At 38.6% G+C, this 7,954-nt stretch overlaps 1 long non-coding RNA gene across 2 annotated transcripts; it reads left to right on the top strand.

Moving 5' to 3' along the window:
• Nucleotides 1-1,586: 1,586 nt before the first annotated feature.
• LOC141657422 (uncharacterized) lies at nt 1,587-4,545 on the top strand. Of its 2 annotated transcripts, none has more exons than XR_012548755.1 (7): nt 1,587-1,782; nt 2,222-2,308; nt 3,145-3,225; nt 3,353-3,430; nt 3,619-3,738; nt 3,941-4,004; nt 4,138-4,545. It is a non-coding gene; the product is annotated as an uncharacterized LOC141657422 (long non-coding RNA). The 2 variants fall into 2 exon arrangements; XR_012548754.1 differs by having other exon boundaries at nt 1,588-1,782; nt 4,150-4,545.
• Nucleotides 4,546-7,954: the final 3,409 nt, after the last annotated feature.

The raw sequence follows: 7,954 nt of genomic DNA on the forward strand, positions 1-7,954 counted from the left end.
ACTAGAATTTACATCTGCCTCCTTGTGGTTCGACCCTGTTACCACTAGCCTAGGTTAGTCTTAATAGGAAATTATAAATCTTATTTTTGGTACTCACAACGACGGGTATCAATTATCTAGTGTGAAAGAAGTATATGCTAGGGTCTCAAACGCGGAGAGGCTCCTAGGCATGACCAAGGATGCTAAGGAAAGGTTTGGGGAGAAAAGAAAGACCGAAAGTTAAGGTGGAGGATATCAATCCAAGAAGTCTAACTTCAATCAAGCTAGGTCCTACTCAGGAGGAGCACCAACAAGAGGCTATGGAAGATCAGGTGGCTATAGAGGTAGAGCCACGAGTGAAGGAGGAGGATTTAGGTGCTACAATTTTGGTGGCTTCGGTCATAAGAAAGTGCATTGTACTAGCACCTAAAAAGGGCCCATCCGGAGGTTTGGGTAAGGAAACTCCTACTTTGTTCCTTCCCAAAGCAAGACCAACAACCGGAATTCTGGGGCATGGAGCAACCCGAGGAATGCTAACCCCACTTTGAATGGTGGCAACAACCGGGGAAATTTCAACCGGGAAGCTCCATCTAGGGCAACAAGCTTCGAGGGAGGCAATGCTTCGGGGAAAAGGCCAACCCAATCGGCAAGCATGGTACAAGGTGAACCTAAGTCTAGTGGCAAACTCTTTACCATCGATAAGAATAGCGCCGAAGAGGATGCCCATGTTGTCTCCATTATATTTCTTGTTAATTATCATCCTTGTTTCGTTTTATTTGACTCGGGAGCCACTCATTCTTTTGTGTCTAAGAGTCATGTGTCGACCCTAGGTTTGGGGAAGGGAGAATTAGCCAACGACGACGTGACCTTACCTTCGGGGGAGTCTATCACATGTTCAAAAGTGTATAAAGAGGCGTCTGTCATAGTACATGAAACCAACTTTCCGTTAAATCTCTTTGAATTCCTTTTAGATGGGTTTTAAGTAATCCTAGGGATGGATTGCCTAACTAGACACCAAGCCAATATAGATCGATATCAAAAGAAAATCGCAAAAGAAAATCGCTTTGAAAGGACCAAAAGTTGCTAGGGTGTCATATAAAGGTTACTTGGTCAAACCCAAGGTGAAACTCGTTTCGGTGATGACCTTAAAGATGTGTTTGAAAAAGGGTTGTCCTATGCTCTTGTATCATGTATGGGACACTAGCATTAAGGGACCGAAAGCTCAAGACATACCGATGATGGGGGACTTTGAGAATGTATTTTCACAGGAGTTACCCGGATTACCACCACCAAGAGAAGTGGAATTCGGGGTGGACTTAAAATCGGGTGTGTAATATATCGATATCCTAGTCTTATAGTACTCGATCGAGTAAGGGGTATTCAATCGAGTGGGTTGTATGTGGGTTCTAGAGTGCTTTCTGATCTGTGGGTACTCGATCGAGTAAGGGGTATCCACTACTACAATTATGGGCAAAGGAACCATTTTTAAGAGTCCGGTTGAACATTCAACCCGGTTCCTTTAATATAGGATACCGGTTTTCATTAAAACCGGTTTCTTTGTCTTAATAAGTAACCAGATTCAATTAAAACCGGTTTCTTTGTTATTATTATCAAAATCGTAAAAAGCGTGCCCTACCCTCACCAACCTCATTTTCTTCTCACGATCAAACCAAACCAGATTCAATTAAAACCGCTCATCCCATTTGTTCAGAAAATCGCCTCCAGTTCTTCGTAGTCATACCACCGTCGCTCTACTCATCATAAAGCCGCCATACTTGGAGTGAGTCCTATTCAATTCCAACGGTTAGTTGTTCGATTTTCTGTTAATTTCCGATGAATTGAACTATTTTGTGATGAACTTCTAGAGCGATTTGTCTTATCAAAATTATTTGTTGTTGTTGATTCTGGCTTTATAGTCGGTGGATTGTATATGTACAAAGTTCGTTTATATTTTCTTAATGTTATGTGATTATGTTATTTCCTTTATAACAATTAATTATAGATCTACTGTTGAAGTTTATGATTGATTAACCGTATATTTCAAGATATATTTGAGAATTTTAAGTTTGGTAGAAGTTTTTTGGGTATTATATTGCCATAAAGTGCGATAGTTGTTGATCGAGTGGGAGTGAGATGATTGTTGTGACAATTTGCAATAGCTGGATAATATCAAATTATCAATGATATGATTATTCTAAGTGCTTTGAAAACCCATTAGTTTCATATGATGAGTTGAATGCAGATATATGCAATTGTGGAAGAAGAGGTTCGTGGTTAAGTGGACTAGTGGAGAACGATGGATTAGAGTTGATTACTGTGAGCCTGTGAGGTAATGTAATCGAGACTCTCGTGCTATTTCTAAATCTAAATTGTTGCTACTTACTAACCAAGATCGATAGTCCTATTGTTGTCTTATATGTGTTGGGTTGTAGTCATTTATAGGAGATGATTACTGCTTTTGTTAATGGCAAATGGGGAAAGTGCAAGTATGATAATGTTAGTTGACATGGGAACGAGTCCCCCCAAATACGAAGTATAATTTTTCTAATCCATCTAACAGTCGATAACAAAGAAGGGCACTTTACATATTCAGGCACCAAATATACAATCTTCGAATAGCTGAAAATCAAGGACTGTCGATAACCTGAGTGATGTTTTTGAGTTAGTCTTCTGCTTTCTATAGTGTTAATTGTATAACTAATATATTTCGGAAAGTGTAGTTAATATACATGCAATCTGTATAGTGTAACCAGATAACTTTTAGCTTGGTTATCTGATCCTTTCTTTAGGTGCTTAGTGAGGTAGAATATTGTCTACTTGCTTGGGATGACTATAAGTATACATAAAATAAAATAAAGCTTAAATGCAGTTTTGTGCTATATATAAGTTGTTGCAGAAGACCCCATATGCGCTTACCCGTCTTATCAATGTCTATACATGAATATTCTTTAATGGACCTAGAACTGGGCCTATGTTTGATTATCTATACCTATAGTTTTATGAAATAGTAGGGTGAAGAGTGTTGGTGACGCCCTAATTTTTTTTTTTTTTTTTAACTGTATAGAATGCAAAGCCATCTAAACGGTATGAACAAGCACTATGACAAACCTATGACTAGTACACCAAGTGAAATATTTGAATTAATTTTGGGATGTCGATTTCTAGAATAAAGGCGATGCAGAGGTGGGAGCAAGGATGATTTATTTGAAGATGAGTTGTAGACTGGTGGGCTCAGAATGGCGAAAGGTACAAAATATTATCTTGTACAGTTGTACTGTTGGTTAGATTTCACATGCTCGTGTTTTCAAATGTATAGCCCGTAGCTCTCTTTGTTTTTGGTGGTCTAAGCTCTCTACTATTTTTCGGAATTTAGGCTGACAGATTTAGGAAATTTTTGGAAGGGAAGCCAAACTTAGAAGATTTCAGGATGGGATAATTGCATAAAGCACTTGTAAGTAGTGACCATTTGTTGTATCGGCATTGAGTTTGTGATTGTTATTTACTCTGGCCTATCAGGTTGATACCACTGAACAGGTTGGGTAAGCAAGCAATGCAAATAGACATCTCGTTATTAAAAAATATGTCCAGCCATGTCAGAGTTTATTTATATTGTCTTTGACATTTAGTGTTTAAATCTAGGAATTGATTGGACATCGTGGAAGAAAATATGGCCTATTCTAACTCTTAAATCCTAGTCTTCTTGAGAAGTGATCCTGCAGTGTGCTCCTCATGTTTAAATACATCTTCACGTGCTGCAAGGTACATCATCCCTTCATGTTTTGGTCTTTTGGTGGTAGAGCTTAAAAATTTAATAATGGTATGCCAATGATTATGACAATATAGGGACAAAGTCGCACTCTTATATGTTATACTAGCAAGCTAGTTAAATGTTAAAATAGCTTGTGGTAGAGGCAGTAAAATAAACATTATGGTATTTGCTAACCTTTTCAAAATGATGCAGCTCCTCGGAAAGAACGTGAAGTGAATATAACGTTCAGTGGCATTGATCTGAACAACTTAGCCAGGTCAGGTCACCACTCACGTCTTCGAAATAGTTTATTTGTCATTTTTATGTAACAAGAGAATTTCTTTGTGCGGTCTGCTCTATCTGTTTTTTTATTAGTGTGGAAGTGAAATTGGATAAGAAGCTCTTGATAGTGTCCTTGGCAGGCTGAATAGGCGAGCTTTTACACCTAAGGTGCTTTCCATCCTTGTTCATTGTACAACACTAACACCACCGTGGAAATTAAAGGCCATCAACGACTCGTTTGATGATTCCCAGTCACTATAAAACTGCTTGTTCTTTTCTCCTACAACATCGAGGTCAACGACGACTCGTTTGAAGACTCCAAGTTGGGTACACATTAGATTGCTCTGACTACAAAGTTAACTCATAGAGTTGTTATTTTGTTAGAGTTGTGCGTTTTAATAATTGTGGATATTCAATATATATGAATTTGTACCATATTTCAAAAGTTAAAAGACAGACTGATTTTATATGTATATGATGATGTAATATAATTTTAATTTTTGATTAAAAATTATCAAGGTCTTACTTTATTGAATGATATTTTTTTTTTGTTTTAAAGAAAAAGCTAAGAGACTGGTTTTAGTTAATCACAGGTTTCAAAGATAGATCAAAGAAACCGGTTATGGTCAATAACTGGTTTCTTTGAAATAATCAAAGAGACCGGTTTTTGCCGACAATTGGTTTCTTTGAAATAACCAAAGAGACCGGTTTCTCCACTCAACTGGTCTTTTTGAAATAATCAAAGAAACCGGTTTAAATAACCGGTCTCTTAGGCTAAGACACCTGTGAGCTAGAGACCGGTTATAAACCGGTTTCTAAGGCTATTTTTAACCGGTTTCTTTTACTTATTTTGTAGTAGTGATCCTGGCCTCTACTAATGATTAGGGAAAATCGTCTATACTCGATATGTTGAAGGTTATATGCATGCAATGCAACATCCATTAGATTAATCCTAGCATGTGAGAATTAGACTAAGTCGATAAACATGTAGTTTGACATGCATTAATGTCGAGGTCGGAATTTAGGTTAATTGCATGTGAGAGCATACAAATAATATGATAAAGCATACAATACAAATACAATAAAAAAAATTACAAGAATTACAACGGGTTAAATGATTCACGTCGAAAATACATTTAAAACGGATGGTTTTAGAAAAGAAAAGGAAAATAAATTAACGAACAGATTATTAGTGATAATACGAGTAATAGTTAATTAATACGTAAGCTACAAATTAGGTCAAAGCAACAACGGAAGTTCAGAGGCAGAATTCAACCCGGAACAGGCGCAACACTGCGGCGTCCTTTGGAAGAGGCGCAGTGCCCACTGCGTCTGTTCCTGAGGTGAATTCTGGATGTGAAGCCGGATTTGCATATCGTTAATATTCATTGGTAATTTAATGATCAATTAATAATATTTGACTCGGATAGAAGTGATTTAACATATTATTTACATTCAAATTAGTCGTAAAAACAATAAAAGACGGGATAAAACTAATTAGAACAAATTAATTGCAAGATAAAAAGGTTAATTACAAATAAACAAATAAAACAAATTAATTAGGTTATTAATGTTCAACTAAATTACTGATGATAATAAACAAATGAAAATATACAAAAGATGAAATTCAGAGACTTGATACGGATGAATCGAATCTCCAAAACCCGGATTTGATTTTAACGGCGAAAACCCGCAAATATGAGTTATAAGGGATTTAAGTCGGGAATTTAAAGATGATAAATTATTAATGGTTATATGTTAAAATTATCATGCTAAAATTTTCGTATTAATGAAATAAGAACAAGCAAAGACGAAAGAAAAACAGACAAACGAATTAAACAGAAGACGAAGGAAGAAGAAGGAAAGCGAGGAAGCTGGCGGCCTCGAAGAAGAAGCGCAGAGATCTTTGCGTCCCTTCAAGAGGCGCGGCAGATCTTTGCGTCCCTTTGAAAGCGCGCGCGATTCTTTGCGTTCTTCTGACGTCTCTCTCCCGTTAATCCGTAAAAAGGGTTTGAATAAAGGTTTTATAAATCGGTTTTGAATATATTTTCGACGTAAATCTTATAATAATGATTACGAAAATAAAGAACAATAATAAAAGATGGGATTTACAGCCTCAGACTTACATGTTTGACGAAAAGAGATTAACTAAGTTAACGTTTAGTGATGCTCGAATCGAATGTACGACGAAAGTGCCCTCTAAGAGGAAATTAAACAAGATTGATTAAGTTGATTGATGTGGAGTTGGTTAAATTGGCCGGTCATGCAAAACGAGGCTGGTACTCAGAAGGATCTGAGCTTACGTGGTCGAAAGTTCAAGCACGTAAACGCCAAAAAGCAAGAGCGTGGTCTTAGAATGCAAAGGGAGAAGAGAAGGGCGGACACTCGCGTGAGAAATATGAGGAACGAAGGTCCCTATTGATAATAATCACAAGAAAGAATTAGGGTTTCGGTGAAACTTTGGAAGTAAATCTAGAAAAGATCTCAAAATACGCAGAAAGGAGCTGGGGAAGAGGCGCAGCAGCCACTGCGTCTCTTGGAAGAGGCGCAGCACCTGCTGTGTCCTTTCCCCATGGGTTTCCTCCTGCGGAAGAAAGATTTCCGTGTTTCTATTATGGAATTGCGGTTTGATCTTGTTTTCCTTATTATTTATAAAATGATTTCGGGATATAATTTACCAAAGATTAAAAGATTGAAAATATGGAATAGAAATATCCGGAACATTCCAGAATATTCTGACTCGGCATTTTAAACGGTTATTAGAAAATGAAGACGGTTTTTGACCCGGACTCCAAATGTACTCTAATTAATGTCAAAACGACCGTAATGGCGCATAAATGACGATCGAGGGGTTGACACAAATGTTTGAGCTATCACTTGACGATAAACTTATGAACTGTCATAAATCGTTCCGCGTACCAAACATGCGGCCCAATCATCACCGGGTGGTCTGCGGGAGGTGCAGAAATAAGGTATCTAAATAGCCCCCACTTTGACTGAGGCTTGGACAAGGCTAAAGTCAAAGTATAGCCATCAGGTCAATCGAAGATTATAACCTGATGACTATGGTGACGCGAGGCGGCTTAAGGGGTCTGAGCCAAGGACGTGTCATCGGGAAAATTTTAGTCTGTCGACTATCGGGGAGGGTCGTTTAATGTCCATTAGACTACGTAAGGAGGTTCGCCAGCCATAAGAAGAGACCATACCTTAAATTCCTTGAAACTCCTTACTCTGTCGGACTCAAAGGGGTAAGGCAAAACGTAATATCGAAGGATTGAAAGGGGGGTCGCAGGACGTCTGCAGGAACTGCTGGGAGAAATCTGCTCGGGTCAGTCTTCAAACAAACTTCGGCAAAACTCAAGATTGATGTTGAACTCCACGTGTTGAGAGGGACAAATGGCTGTCCGGAACTCTCACTGGGGGAACATAATTGAGGCTGATCTCCACGTCTTGAGAGGGACAATTGGCTGTCCGGAACTCTCGCTGGGGGAACATAACCGAGGCGTGTCAAAACACCTGTCAGAGGGTATTCGCTCGTTGTGGCAAGCGAGGTCTTGATAAAGTACACGACGATTCGCGGTTGCTCGAAAATACAGGTCCGGGCGAAGAATAAACATCAAATGGACCAAATATATGATATATGGTGTTGAGGAAGGGGCGCACCAAAGATGGGCCCACAAATAACGAACTTATAATGAATTTTTGAAAATTTACTTGGAGGGGAACGGAGGAAGAAGCACATAAAGGGCTGCGTCTCTTGGAAGAGGCGCAGCACCTGTTGCGTCCTTCCTGGATGTGTCCCAACTTAAATTAGCTTTTGTATAAGAATACATTTGTTTAACTTTGTCAAATCATTGAGAATCATTGTTTATTGAAATGCAGGTAGCGCCATCTATGTTCGTGGCTTTGTGGAGGGTAACCAACCGGCTACGGGTTACTGCCGTC

The sequence above is a fragment of the Silene latifolia genome, chromosome 5 (genome assembly GCF_048544455.1).
Source record: "Silene latifolia isolate original U9 population chromosome 5, ASM4854445v1, whole genome shotgun sequence".
Lineage (NCBI taxonomy): Eukaryota > Viridiplantae > Streptophyta > Magnoliopsida > Caryophyllales > Caryophyllaceae > Silene > Silene latifolia.